Source organism: Platalea leucorodia (genome assembly GCF_965183815.1).
Source record: "Platalea leucorodia genome assembly, chromosome: 1".
In the NCBI taxonomy this organism is placed as follows: Eukaryota; Metazoa; Chordata; class Aves; order Pelecaniformes; family Threskiornithidae; genus Platalea; species Platalea leucorodia.
The window spans coordinates 71,380,365-71,393,341 of NC_138823.1; positions in this window are offsets into that span (position 1 = coordinate 71,380,365).

The following is a 12,977-nucleotide window of genomic DNA, read 5'->3' on the forward strand; positions in this document are numbered from 1 at the left end:
TACATCTGTATGCAGAACAGAAAGAGAAAATTGGAAGCTCAGTTTCCTATAGTAGGCACTTTAGGCCAAGAGGAAACTCAGATACAAAGAGAAATGAGAGCAAACTTTCAGTCTTTCTTTTAGGGTATGATTCTTGACTGTTCACAATAAGAACTAACTGAGGTATGATCCACTAGTGATTTTCAATTATAAGCTGCTTTGCTTTTTTTTTTTTTTTAAGTAAATGTTTAGAGTTTCAAGTAACTTGAGTCAAAAATATGTTTAAAAAAAGCACAAAATATGCTTCTAGCACTTTACAACAGCGCATTAGGTAATATGATTAACATCTGACACATCATTACCTTATCTTCTTCCCAGTGCAGGGGGCTGCCCAGTTTAGAAACAGTTTTTGTCTCTTTCTGTTATAATTTATTAAGAATAGAATTCATTGTTTATTCATCAGGAAAAGTGGTGTCAAATACATATGCCCATATCTGGAGGCAGGTATGGTAAGATTATGATCATTCTCCCTTCCTAAGAAAGCTCGGTTGAGAACTGTTTTCTCCCAAATTCTATCTCATTCAGCTACGCTTTACTGCTATCGTAGAACAATGTTAACCAGGAGACTTTGGAAACTGGTCCAAGAAGTAATCAAAGAAACTTTGGTCTTAACCAAAGATTTAAAAAAAAATGCATGCATATTCCCATTTATTACAAGTAAACAAATAGAAACAAGGACATAAAAAAAATGTAAAGGAACTACAATAACCTTTTTTTCTATTTGGTTGTAAATTAAATTAAATACGGCAACTAATACTCTCTCCATCTCTTGTTTTCCAAAACATTTGGATGGCCCTTGGATTTGTTTGAGAAAGAGCAGGTTATCTACTCTGATTCAAAGAATGAGAAATTACATCACAGACAGAACAGTACTTTTGAGACAGGTTCCTGCCCTAGGATTGAGTATCCCAAAAGTCTCCAGGGGATCATTGCAAGAGAAAAGGACTGCAATTTTGAATTCTCAGTAAAATCTAGTAGAAAGTAGCGACAGTTTTGATTTGCACTTGGCATAGTGTGTATCATTGAGGAATCATGTTAAAGCACTTACTGATTTTCAAGAGTTCAAATTTTTGCGCTATGCTGAATTGCAATACCGAATTACATATTGAATTGCTACAAACTAGCCAAAAGAGGATATAATCTGATCAGATCACTTGCTAGCTGTATATGGTTAATGAAAAGAACAAGGGAGAAAACATGGGTTTTCGGTGATACTACACAAAAGAGAGACTAATTCTTGAAGAGAGTTTTCTTAATTAAATTTATTCTGAAGATACATTTTCCTAAGCTGAAGTGCCACATACATGGAGAGAGAAAATTAAAATCGCTGTTTTCAGATATGAATTAATTTATATATGGCTTATGGTTGCTCAACACCTAATTAAGCACCCTCAATTCACAACTTGCCTGATTCAGCATCCTCAACCTTTTATTAATTAAGAGGTCCCAGCAAACTTCTCATTGCTCTGTCTATTCTTCTACAGCCTCCTATTGTGATTCTTGGTGGAGATGTTTTCCTGAACCCAGCAGGATGATAAGTAAACATAAGAAAGGCACAATTTAAGGAACATTGCCTCCTGCCATGAATGCCGTGATAGTAGGATTGTTTAGGAATTGAGATGTTATTATCAGGGCTTGAACTGAAAGGGAAGAAAGGGACAACTTGATTTGACCAGAGTGCAGCAGAGGAGCTCCAAGTCCTTACTAGGTTCTTCTAGTAGTGAGAATTACCTGTCAACTGACTGAACGCATTACATATTCATTCAGTCATGCCCATTATGCTGCTGGTGCTGGACTATGCAAGAGCTTTCATTGTCCTTTCCAACCCCAGCTCCCTCCTAGGCCCATGAACACCATGCCAATCAGGGCATACAAATCACTGTCCTGAACTATTAACAAAACTGACCGAATTCCACAATTCTTTTTCTCTGAAGTACTCTCATTGACCTTGTTACAGCATTTAGGCTATGACTCTTCCATGGTACGCAAGCAACGAAAACAATACGGATTCAGTTAAGCTGAAAGGGGAAAAATCCTACGAGATAAAGTGACATGAAGACTTCTGTCCAGCACAGGAATTATTAATAAGCAATAAGCTGAATGCATGACTTCTATGTCTTTGAAAGGTACACAAACACACACATACCTTGATAAAGTATAAAAGCCGTACTCTATAATCTTAACTCAGTTTTGAGCCTATAACAATCTGCACCTACATATGTAAACTCAAATATGAGAAAATACTACGTTCTGAATACACACATTCAGCAAGGAAGTCAGCAGTAACAATGCTCTCAGCAAGAAGGCAACACAGTGATTATGCTGTGAATGCATCTGTCATCCTGACCTCCAGCTTTGTTTAATTCATTGTATAATATCTTTACAGGACAGTTTAGAAATACCTCGTTTCATCCAAACTGACATCTTCTCAGAGTGAGTCTGTGTTATTATTACATGAGAAATATAATAAAAGGACAGCATTAGAAGCATTGCTTCACATATGAAGTTACTTGTGGTATAGTTTCATAACATCTCACAGTCTGTATTTATTCAAGTGACTGGTACTCTGGTTTAACCATCTTAAGATATTTAAGTCTAGAGTAAGAAGACACATACTCTGAAGCTATACCCAAATGGCTGTATTTTGATCTCAACTGACCAGTAAGCAGAATTGCTGTTCAGCAACAACCCACAGTTTTGAGATAAAAGCAAAAACCACACCATTTTAATGGAAAAAAGAGCTGCAATATTTTGCCTCAGAAACACCAAGGCATTGCCCGAACCTGGAAGCAAACATGCAAATAACACCATAAGCAAGGGAAGTAACATAATTTAAAGAGTTCTAAGTTTCAAAACTCTTTGATCTGAAATACATGTGAAGTTTCATGGATATAGGCTTGACAGGGTAACCTAAACCATTTTAGCTGACCTATTCCTAATAGAAAACTGAGACCTGGAGATCAGTACTCTCTGAACATGCAGTTAAAATTCCCTATAAACGTAACTGGAATCTGAATTTCAGAACTGAGTAAGAAATCTGTTTTACCTTATGTCTTTCCCCAGTAATATATTTACAAGCTGTTTTAGCCTGCACACATGAGTGCATAACTTATGAGTAGAAAAAAAAAATACAGTTTTAGAAAGAAGGCAGGTTGTTCTGTGTTTAATTCTTTTAGTTACATGACACTAAGTCAGACTTAATTCCTGGACTTTGATGGAAGTATTTACACAAATCCTCTTAAAAGCAGAATTTGATACTCCATTACTTTTAAGACTTTTCCCAGAAGCAGAGGGATGGGTATGTTTACTAAAACACAATCCATTATCAGATATATTATATACACTGCTTTTCTAAGAATAGGGGAAAACAGCAATATCTCAAGTACTAAGCATGTTAAATTAGATACATTAAAATTTATTCAGATACTTCAAAAAACTTAAACATTGGTAAATACTTATGAAGTGCTGTACCCATCTAGACCAAACCATTTGAGCCAGGTGAGCAGTGCTGTTTCCTCAATATCACTGTTCATACAAGTCGCTGCTTTAGAATCATGATTCCCAAAGGGATTTCACAAGCAGAGCTTTCTTGCAGGTCATAATTAGCTTCTGCAGGGCTGTGAAATCTTTGATTCTTATTTCAGTAAAAGGCAAGGGCTGTGAAATCTTTGATTTTTGCCTCAGTAAAAGGCAAAATAACTGTTAATATTGATAACGACAAAATCCTCTGCAAGCAGCTATGGTTTAATACCTTCAGAGTGTTATGATCTTTTTATATGTATCCGTGTTTGGGAGTGCAAAGCCCCCAGACCCAGGAGACCCAGTTCTGCTTCCAGACCAGAGCCAGGGTGAGACCTGCATTTGGCTGTGCCAAGTGCTTCAGCCAAAGGTGGGCTCATCCCAGAGCTCAGTCCTCAAGCTCTGCCTCCAATTAAGTTATGGGTCGAGAGAGTCACTGGGTGATCCTCCCTGAGATACTGTGCTCCTTTCACTTCTCTCATGTACCATATGGTATTGGAAGTCACCAGGGCTTTGGTTTATCTTACCGCTTTAAACATACCCCCTATGTTTTTCTCTTTCCATTTTGCACACTCTTCACTAGGTTGCAACCAGTTTTTAGTCCTGAATCCTTAGACTCTCCCACAACTCTACCAGAAGAGGGGACTCCCTATCAGCCCACTCATTAATACCTTCCACTCATCTAGGAAATGGGAAATGTCTGCTCCTGCATGTAGGAAAAACAGAAACTTTGGAGGTTTCCATTGAACCGCACAATCCTTGTGCAATGAATCCCAAGGGGAAAGCTGGGAGCGGTTTGCAAAATCCTCAGCAGCAAAGATGCCACTGCTGGAGCTCACCACACTCCTGGCATGAGGACCCCACGTACAGCCCGCAGTCTTGATCCCTGAGCCAGACTTACAACAGCCTACAAATATCTCCTCTGTGATGGCAATCTCACCACAGCAGCTGCCATGTAATTCAAAGGAGCTCCAGAAGGACACTTCTGTCAGCCCATTCCTCTGAATGGGAATACCTTTAGTAAAAACTTGTGGGAAATCACATCTTGTGGACTGTACATGAATCCACCAACATTAAGCCTTGCAGTCAGTGCCACAGAGCGTTGGAGAGCAATACAGCAACTGGTGGAGAGGAAGAGAGAGAAAACAGGTAACACTTACTTTATGTTTTCTCTAAAAATGAGCCATAAAACCCAGGGCTATTAAACTCCACAGAGAGATACATAGCTTTATGAAGTATCAGTAACAGTTGAGTCTTTAAGTCAGGAAGGATGTGAACTGACGTCCTGGGTAATATTACTGGCATTACTTTTGCTCATATTAGAGGTCCAGTGAATCTCAGGGAAACCACTAAAGCTCCCTAATTTTCTTCCAGCCTTACACTGTCCCTTTTACTTTCATACAGTTACATTCCAGCTACCACCATGCAGACCTTGAAGAGGGACACTCAGGAGGCTACCAATACCATCTCTTAACTATCCAGAAAATAAATGATGTGAGGTGTCAGAGGGCACTTCTAAAGAAACTGAAACTGGGCTAAGAGTAAAGTGTGCTGAAAACTGAGTACTTGGGCGTGTTTGAGCAAGAGGTCTGCAACTCCATCAATTCCACTGTACTGAAAGGTTTGGGAGGGAAGTCAAATCTGTGGAAGGAGGATTAACACATTGAGTAATTTGCTGAGTCAAGCAATCACTTGTGCCGCATTTACTTCAGATCCTCGTCCTGTTGTACAGCCAGTTACTGCAGCACGACTGCAGATCTGGCCTTACTGAGTGAAAGCTGAAGTGGATACTAATGTAACGGTCTGGGGATAGTTTCTCTGTAGACCAGAAGTCTGACATGCTTCTTTATAATTGCAAAACGTTAGCCCTAAACTTGTAGTATGTGATTCGCACAAGTGATCATGAAAAGATAAAAAATTTAATAAGATGCTAAAGATATTAATTTCCAATGATGATGCAATTATTTGTCTCAAAAATTAAGGTGTTTGGTTAAAGAAAGTTCGCTATCATAAATAAAATACAAGAGCAGATGTTAAATGATCTGTGATACATACAAAGATCCTACTGTTTTCTATTTAAGAAGTAAAGCTACACTCTCCACTTTTAAGTCTGTCACCACGAAATTTACTTTGACCAATTAGCAAAAGGACTTTAGTGAAAACAATAACAGTTAATGATGGGGAGCTGCCATACGACTGGAAGCAAAGCCTGAAAGACCATGCTTACTAAGCATTAATCAAAGTCTGCTAGAGCATGCTCTGAAACAGAGCTGCCATTTGCCGTACTGAAGGGCAAGAGTAAGAAAACAGAAGCTAGTTTTTTTTCAAAAGATTTCCCACCACACACACAGGTAGGAGAGACAGGGAAAGTAAAGAAAACATGATGAAGTGCTGACACAACACAACCAAAGGCCTGGCACAATGATGAACACCATACCACCTGCAGAACAACAGAACATTTGGGCTCTTTGAGGAAGCTACAGGGCAAAACATGCGCATCGAGCGAGTGCAGTGTCTGCACAGCACTTCAGAGAATTCCTGATTCCCTGGTTCATAAATCTTCAGGAGTCCAGCACTATCATTGATTTCTCATCATTGTTTTAATTCTGCTACTTGTCTTCTTTCTACTGAACTCTAAAAAATCATAAGCATGTTCAACTGCAACCACTCCAAAGACCTTTGTGAGAGGTTGAAGGTAAATGAGAAAGGAGTTGAAAAGATCAGGCATAAAAAATATCTGCCACAAAACTAACAGACAGTTTGAGAAAGTGAACATCATTTAACAAGAAAAAGATGCAGGATCAGATGGAGTATAATTCACAAATCTTTCTGTGACAATTGTTCTAATACTACAAAAATATGAAGAATAATGAAGATGACCCTACTCAATGACACCTTTGAGACAGAGGAAGGACTAGACACATGAAGACACTTTTTATTTCTCTTCTGTATTTACATGTTAAGTCCTATTTGCTTTGCTCTGGATCATAGCATTGACACTGACCACTGAAGAATATCAGAGTACGAGAATGGCTGAACTGCCAGGGCCTTTTTGAAGATGCTATGTATCCTATCCAAATCAGCATTGGAGCCTAAGTCTGTTTTTTCAATCTTGGGCATTTAAGAAAATAGCTATAGAATTCCTTTTTCAATTCTGTTTAGGTTTCTGGTTCTGCACATCTAGGATACAGCTAAAATTGTACCTTCCTCTCCTGTCAAAAGGCTATAAAATGTATGCGTGCTCTTGTAACTATCAGAATCCTGTGAAATTGCACTGGGGTGCTGTTACATGCAAAACCAGGTAGAACCCAATTAAATTGAAGAGGGTATTGAAAAAAGGAAGCTACGAGATGATATGGTTGTGTCAGACAGCAATAGGACTGTATTCTTTCACTTAAATGTCAACCTACTAAAATCAATGGATACAAAGATAAAACTAAAGCATAACACATCCCACTGCGTACACTCCTTATTGCACACTCATTTGTATATGTGACATAGATAAAGGACCATGTTGCCAAAAGCCTGTCCATCTTTCTGACTTTATTAGTGATCTAATGAAAGATATTAACCCTGCTTGGACACCTTGCATCACTCATCTGTTCCATACTGCAAGGACACTCATTTGATTGAGCAGAATGCACAATGCTCAAAGGCCCAAAATAGCATCCACCCCAAATTTAAATATTTAGGTATGTTGAACGCTTTTAACAGTTTTGTCACCTAGTTTCTGAGCTTATTTCAGACTTAAGGATTAAAAAAATCCAGACAGAGCTCATGAGTATATTCATTCATGGAGAAAGCCCCTACACGTTCTGTTGTCAAAGACAGAAAACATCTCTGAGGACTTGCCACTGCCCAGCCAGTGGAAGGAGAGGAGCACCAGGTGACAGGGAGTATTATGAATTCCTGTAACAGTTGAGCAGTTCAGAGGACTGCTCAGAAGGACCTGTAGAACCAACGCAGTTAACTTTTACACCTAGCACTCTGTTTTGCTATCTTGCTTTAATCTGGAAATAATTGAGAGACAGCAAGCCTCAGGCTGCTACAAAAACTTGAATCCATTGGCTTGACGTTTAGTCCCAGTTGGTGAAGCGTTACAGCACACACAACACGTGCTCTCTTTTGCCTCGTAGGAGTATCAGAAAGGACATGGGAAGGGAACTTGAGTAACTGTGGGAGTGGAGAAGGGGTACAGAACAGATATTAACAGTTAAATGATTGCTTAGCTGCTCTAAATGGATCAGCTTCTGAGGCCTAGGGTTGTGGCAGCGAAGTAGAGCCAAGGCAAGACAGCTACCCGAATCAGCAGCCTTTCACTCTTTCTATATATGCACTGAGACACATAGCGTCTTTCAGCTGCAACTTCTGTGTGATCAACATGCTTCAGCTCTGCTATTCTGCTTGCAGAACCTGTAAGCAGTTTTCCATCAAATGGAAAAAATGCATCAATTAAAAATATTCACGCAACAAAATTTATTTAAGAATCTCCAGTGACAGGGAGCAGTGAGGGGTGAAGAAAAGGATGCGCTACACATCAGCATTCTCACCCCTCTTATGTATTTGTATTTCAGTACCTTTAAAATTAATTTAAAATTAAAAATTCCCAGTCATATCGCAAGGGATTTTCTTCTATGTTTTGTGGCTGGGAAACTAAAATGCATAAAGACAACAAGACCCACTAAAGTATATGTCTCTTAGTACAGAAAGGATATTTGAAGCTGCTTTTATCACTTATTTGTTTTATTATTTATGAGGCAATCTGCAGCCAGTCAGTTCACCTAAGCCTGGTCACAGCTGAAAGCCCTTTTTTGTTGTTGTTGTTTCTGCTGTTTCTGACATGGAACCTGCCTCTTAAAAAGACATGATATGAAATGCCCTACTCACTCACAGCTGCCCCCTCTTTTCCCCAGTAGCTGTATGATTGTTTGATGTTAATGCGATCAAGGTCTGTAGGATGTTGCTTGTTACTACCCTTATAAAAAGCATCTCATGTACAGGCAATTCAAATTGATGGGTTGACAACCAAAACTAGCATACTTATGCTTATTTTGTTCAGTTGTTGCAATTTTTCTGGGCCTTTCTCATTTAAATATCTTTCAGTAGCAGGAAGTCCTGCTGAATAAAATACCTGAGAAACATATATTAGAGCCATATTAAAGTATAACTAGAGCACATTTTTCTAAGTCAAGATCTAAGTCAATCTTCCCCCATTTAGCAATGCACAGTCTCTGTGCCTCACACCTCGTTAGGTCAGGCTCAGGCATTCAGTTTGTGCACAGAAAAGCTGCCATTCCCCAAAGAGTGGAAGGATTTCTATTTCCATTCACTTTGTGAGAAGTCACCCCTTGAAAAATACGGGAAGAAGGGTACGTGTTGGACCACGATAGCCACCACAGGTAATTCACTTTTAATGTTCTGAGGACACCACATCACAACTTACAGTAGCTATTATTGCTTATCTCTAAGTTGCATTTACAAACACCAACCTGCAGTTGAGGATCTCATTTCTGTCATCAACTCCAAAGAGGACAATAACTAGTAGCCAAACACAAGCTGGCTAATCACAAAATTGGAAGTTTTAAATGTGACTTTGAACCTCCAAAATGCAGCAAGACCATATTTTCACACTTTCTTCTGCAATCATGAAGGCTATCAAGTTTCTACTATTGGCTTCTCCCAAGAGCTACAGGTTTAAGGAAAATGTATGGCTACATGTCTTGCAGTAAACTACCAGAATTAACTGCACTGTGTCATACCACTTAATCATTAGAAGTTTGGGTATGAGGGATGAACAAGGCGCACTGTATGACTGTGGCCATACAAATAGATGACATTGTGCAGAAAATTTGTTCAACGTTCTAAACCGTGTCTCAGAGTTCTGGTTAAGCAGATATGGTGAATTAAACAAAAAATAGCAGTAATTCTTCATCTATGTAAGTGCCCAGCACTTCCCAGTACAAGTACTATAGCCATTTTCTGAAGAACCTCAGCATTTCCACAGCTTCTGGAAGGGATCTCATATCTTCCAGGGGCATTTCTCTAAGACTGGACATGTAACTTTTTCAGGCTCAATAAAAACATATGCCAGCTCAGGTAAGGTTTTCCATATAGATTTTCCTTGGCAGTTTTTTTTTTTTATTATTGTTATTTTTTTGCTAACAGACCTCTTGAACACTCCAGCTAGTAGCACTCTGTCATCTTTCCCTAATATCTTAAAGTTGAAATTTCAGGCTGGACATGGACAAATTAACTGTGCTACTGTCTAAAACATTATTTTATCCTAAGGAAAAATACACTGGGCAAGTGATCAGAACACATGATGTCATTTCTCTCCCAAAATCTTCTAGATGCATTTACAAAATCTAAGGCTGAAGAACTAATGCAAAATGTCAGATCTAATTTAGAAAGTTCAGTATCTAAAATGCCATTTTACCATTTCTCAGATGTTCTGTAGCTAAACTGCATTCAAACAGGATGGTCTTTGCTAATCATGTTAGTTATCATGTCAATACAAATGATCATCATTTTGCATTTGAACTATTAATCACAAACAATGAAGCAGGACCTTCTGCTTGAATTACTAGACAAGCAACTTCAGAGAGCTATTTGCAATAAAGTATGAGCAGAAGCAGCTTGTCTTTCCAAAATACATTCAGACACCTTGCTTCGTGTTAGTGCTGGTAAAATAGGACATAAGAGTAAAGAATTTACACAGCTTATCATCTCTTTTCTCCAGATAAAGTTGCTTTTCATGTCTAAGTGTTTCTTTTCATGTCTACTCTGGGATAAATGAGCTTCTACCAATTCTATGTGAAATTATTCCACAAGGTATTAATTTTGGAAGTCCCCGAGTTCCTTCCTGTCAGAGTTCCTTCCACCCACAACCATAAACAACTATTTTTTGAATTTGAAGCCACATTCTGCCATATTTGCGTGAAGAGACAGCTGAGGACAAAATTCATGCATGTATTTTATCTTCCTGTATTTCTTTGTGGATCTGGCCCTTACTCCAGAAATTGCCTTCAGTTAAAACAGCAAGCATCTTGGGGGAAATAAGATTTGGGGAAATAAGATCCAGAATCTCATAAATAAAACTGGAAGAATCTGTTTCCATACTTGCATCCACGCATCTTTCCTCTCTATAAAATTCAAATATTGATATAAGCCTATCACTGGCAGGCAATAAGCACTTGGTGACACTAAAACACTTGTATCTTTCTTGCTAAGCAAGGCCATGTGCACTCCAGAGCAAGGGGGACTTAGGCTTTGTTGCACAATCATCTTATTTTGAGCTTGACAGAAATTAAAGGTAGAGGTTAGTCAATGAATGATAATGTGATCCTGAATAGTCCAGTCAGCACATGCGGTGTTTGCTTCTTATTGTTTCTGTATCATCTTTCACATATATGCAAGATCCATACCATCTTTCACAGCTTGTGGATAAGAGTCTCATACTTTGCAAATGCCTCTGCTAGAACGACTGGGAGGCAAAAAAGTGAACAACTACCCTCCAGCGGCTGAAGACTCAATATGCTGAAGGAATGAACTGGGGCAGTTTGTAATTGCCAGACAGTGTTTCAGTCTGGTACATATAGAAGTACACATGAATATATGAAGGTCATACATTAGCCTATTTTTGCCCCAGTGGTCTTGCTGCCCTCTCATTAATATCTATTCTGCAATCAGACATTGTGTAATAGTTCTGTACCTAATAAATTTCACTAGCCCTCTTTTTCAATTAGCAGCTGATCCTTAAAATACACTAGCTTTCAAAAATATTTGGCCCTGTTATCTTGCAGCTTTTTTCTTTAAAAACACCTCTCCTCTACAATTTTTACCTGCACTTGCAACCTCCTGCAAGTGATAACTTTTATTCATTACCAGGCAAACAAATTTAGGCATTAATCCCAAAGGAAGGACCATAAAATTGGTTTTGGCCTGCTTTTAAATTTCTTTGCTATTTACCTCAGCTAAATCCATGAACCAATCTCCAGTTTTGCAGCTTTGCTTCCTGAACTCATGTATTAATGATATGTCAAAATCTAAAGCTCCCTGAAGAAAAGAGGTTGCCATGGGATACTGAGCGCTTAGGAGCAAAGTGTAGAAAGACGTATCCTGCTAAGAAAGGCTCCAAAGACCTTGCTGTGTCAGCCAGTATTGCTTTTTATCTCTTTAGATGAAACAAAATCACTGCTCTGGGAGTCACTGGGCATCTGTCAGCCCTGATTGCTCCATCATACTGACCATTTCAACAGGACTATAGGAATCCATTAGCGGAAAGGAAACTCCTCCAGTTCCGCAAAGGCTCCGACTTTGCTGGCTGGTATTGGGGCTTCTCTCCTGCAACATATGTAGACAAATCATTTTTCTTCAGCAGTACGTGTCTGTAACCAGCCTCTTCCCTCCTAGCTTTTTAAATGTCTCTAAACCCATATGCAAAGAAGTTACGTGCTACAAATTAGTGATGCTTATGAGGGAGGAAAGGAGAATAAAGTGTGAATGCTTTACATGGGTTTAGCTAGCCAAATGGACATAATTTCCTCAGAGATAAAGCTGACTTTTGAAAAAGACAAGAGGAAAAGAAGAGGTGAAAACTAGAAGATGTGACTGCTGAAGGATAACTTCCAAGAGAGAGCATAGCTTCTGCCAGAAGTGTGTGCTTGGTGAGAAAAAAAGGTTTCAATTGCCTGAAGGGCTAACAAGAGAGAAGGCATTTGTGACAAGTTCCCTGTGTACATCAAAGAGCTTGGTCACTGGTGTACTTAGAAGCATTTATATATTCCCACAGTGAAGTAGTCGCACTAAAATCTTTAAAATTTCACTTTTTTCTGAAAATAAATTGCTGCCACAGAACTATAGCACATACACAGAAGTGGCTTCTGACACAATCTTTAACAACAGACAAATTTACAGAAATTCAGTTCTGCCTGCAAATGATTCACAAAAGAGAAGAAAGGCTAAATTTGAGCAAAAATTTGCACCTTTTTTTTCATCTCTTGTAGCAAACTTACTCTTTGTAAGGGTAGCTGTAAACAAACATGTTGATTGCAAACATTGTGCATAGTAATTTCATTGTTTCAAAAAGCTACCTAAGAACACATTCTTCAACTGATCAAACCAATTATGTATTTAAATGTCTCACGTGTTTATAATTAATTTCTTTGAAGGAAAACATAACAAAATTTTGCCTCTGGATCAGCAATGCTGTTCAGTTGAAACATAGGTGATATCGATGTTTTCCATGCACAGCTATCTAAAGATATAGTGTCTACAGCTATGTAAACATACAGCTAACATAGAGGCTTTGGTCCTCATCTTTTGCAGTCATTTGTACAGGTAGAAGTGAGGCAAAATGACATACAGAGGACAGTGTGCTCTCCAAGAGCAAGTGTAGTGTGTCTGTTTCACCAGTCAGT